The sequence below is a fragment of the Sphaeroforma arctica genome, assembly GCF_001186125.1.
Source record: "Sphaeroforma arctica JP610 unplaced genomic scaffold supercont1.681, whole genome shotgun sequence".
NCBI classification, from domain to species: domain Eukaryota; class Ichthyosporea; order Ichthyophonida; genus Sphaeroforma; species Sphaeroforma arctica.
This window is the reverse complement of record NW_014039877.1, coordinates 47,001-50,309: the sequence shown is the minus strand read 5'-3', so window position 1 is coordinate 50,309 and position 3,309 is coordinate 47,001.

Sequence of the window (3,309 nt, the reverse complement as noted above, 5' to 3'; positions counted from 1 at the left end):
AAATTATGATGTGAGCACTAAAAGCACTGAGCAGTGAGGCAGTAAATAAGTTATATTTCACCTTTTTTTTTTTCAAACGTTGAGCGTTGAGCGTATATTGCCATAGTTCGGTCCAGTAAATTTGAGAAGGGGTTGATTTCCTGGTCAAGCTTGTCGTCATGTTTTGTTCTTTTACTTATTCGTTCAATGATCTATACAGCGTTACGTGGCCAAATATATATTAGTAGGTGCATTATCTAGATAGCTCTTGATTGATTTTTAGGCCATTATTACATACATACATATGTATATATATACGCTCCACGTTTTAAAAGCGTAAGCCCCTGTGGCAGAACGTAATGAGAGTTTAGCCTGAATTTCTGAAGGCATGACTATTTTTAAAGAAAGATTAATATTGTTTTTTTGAAAAAAAGGAAAGAGTACAAAAAACAAATCTTATTCGTCGGCAATAGGAAGATAGAAACTATCTAACACCTCGATTGTTTTCATGTTTGTTTTTAATTTATTTTTGAAAGTAAAATCAAAACAAACATCAAGTCAGTCATTCCTGATTCTTCATCATGTATTCATCAGCACATAACTCACAACTACAAGTCACACCCACTGATTCTTCACCGTATTTTTAAAACAATTTAACTAAGTGGTCAAAAGTTATAGTGTTATACTGGTACAATGTTGTTTCGCTTTGAAAAAAAAACATTTTTTTACTACGGCCTCCAGCAGTTCAGATGCCGAAAAAGGTCACAGATGTTCACAGACCCAATAATATCACAATGTATTTAGCTATTATGATATATTTTTTAAATTGAAATGTTAAAATATGTATATTTATTTGTTATCAGTTGGCTAGTAGCATGTAACATTTTGTTTAAAAACAATTAAATTTCGAAATGTTTTTTTTTAATGTATTTTTAGGACGCTCAGAGAGAGAATGATTATTTTGCCAAACTTCCGAAGTGCCGTGGGCTGAATTTCTGAAGCTGTGAAAACTACTATTACTGTATATAAAAAATTCAAGTCATACTGTACACTGTACTGTGTAGTACACACAATATTTTTATATATTACATTTTTGACAATTTTGCTTTGCTCTCGTAATCTCGTTTGATTTTTCATTTTTCCTTCGTTGTTTTGTTTGTTTTGTACTTTGTCCTACGGACGTTAGTCCGTTCACGTTGTGGCAATTTTTTCTTTCTCTCTCTCAGTACTAGTCAGTAGTAGAGAGGGCCATGTTTTGTATCTTTCCTTCTCTCTCTTGTGTGAAGTAAATCAAGTAATGAGTAGTAAGTAGACTCGCGTAGAGTCACTGTCTATAGTGTGGAGTTGCAGTCTATTTTGTTATGCTCATAGAGTCTAAAGAGAGTAATACGAGTCAACAAACTCCTTTTCTTTTTGTCTTTTTTGAAAACGTATAAAATCAAACAAAATATTATATATTATCGTCGATTTCAATGACAGTTTCTCCTTTTTTTTAAACAAAAGAGCAGCAGAGAGTCAGAGTCCAGAAACTCAGAGTTTCAGGAGTCAAGACTCAGACACCCTACGACAGACGTCAGACAGACCACGTGTCCACGTACGTCGGGCAGTCGACACTCATCAGACGACATTCACAACTCCTAACTCTTAACAGCTGGCCTGGTAAACGACAAGGATATGTCTTTGTATCAAACCAGTTTATAGCCCGTCGCGAACTCGCGATGTGTCTTCTTATTTGGCCAGTATCTCGAGTTCTCGACGTATATCGGACTTCTGACTGCAATAAAAAATATATCGCCAGCGTATGTCGGGGTATGTAACAAACTAGCAATCCAGTTTCCGACAGTCTCACTGTCGACTCTCGAGTCTCGACTCTCGACACGCGGCGCTCTAATAGTAGAATAGAGAGACAATGAGTGCCACTGCAAACACACACACCACTTTCCACCTCCCAGTTGCCAACTTCTTGCCAGTTGCCACCTGACCGAGGAACACACACAAGTAAACGTAAAAGTGCATATTCAACGCTTTAATACACGTATTTAGTATTTTAGGAAATACAAATATATGTACATAATTAAAATTAGGAATATTATTATTTTTTATAAAACATGCCATATGTATGAAAATTATATGGCATATTTATTTCATATTTCATATTTTGCTAAAAATATATATATTTCGTGCATGCTTCATATTTATTCTTTTTCCAAAAATATATATGTTACATATTTATTATTTCTCTTCTATACTTTCCTCATATTTATTATTTCGCCTATATTTCCACATATTTAAATACTTCATTTTACAGTGTATTGGCATAGCTTGCTAATTAGTATGTGTGACGATAGTTGATACTAAAAGTTAAAAACACATTGATAAACAGTCCTTGTGTATGCATAACACTTATGCACAACGTAGCATAGTAATCTACTAAGTATGAACATATATATAAAGCTTACACTTGGTTTATGTACACTAAAAAGGTAAAAGATTTATATAATAAATAAATCACGAGTTATATGACATCTAAACACATTTTTGCAATGTCATTATTCTGAGTCATAGAACTCGACAGAGATCATTTAGCAGTGAAGCAGGAAGATGTACAGATTAAGCTGCACTTGAATACTATGCACTGGGGTGGCATATTTGGGCATGTGGGCTTATATTGTCACTGTACATAAGTCAAATAAACTAACAATCTTTGTGTTGACTTGTGTATATAATATATATGATTGCTTGTCAGTATTTCAACACCACAAGAATATAAAACTGAATTGATTTTTTTTTGCCACCTTTTTTTGTTCGAAAAATCAAGCAATTTTCAAATTGGTAACAATTTGCCACCTTATTTGCAAAAGGTGGTCAACATGCATCGCGCGGAAACAGGTTAAATTGCAACTAACGCTATACTACTGGTACGATAGCTCTGAAAGTGGAAACATAGCTTAAGGGCAATACTGTTGATAGGTGTGAACAATTATTTGTATGCCTGTGAATTACAAAGTTCACAATGTCCCTTCTGACAGGATATGTGACAAGTGTGGATTATGTCGTCTGTGACCAGGATGCGCTCAGGAGACAAAATATCGAACTGGCATGTATTGTGAAAAAGCATTTTTCGGGTGTCACCCGACTACAATAGTGTCAAAAAGAGTGTCCAACATGTGGATTTGTTATTTTTGATGTTATTTCGTCCTCTTTGGTATAGTTCAAATTACAGGGTCTTTCATGCATACTTGCGAAGTTACACAACTATATATATAAACACATATGTCCATGAAAACACATATATATATACATATATATACATATATATATATATATATA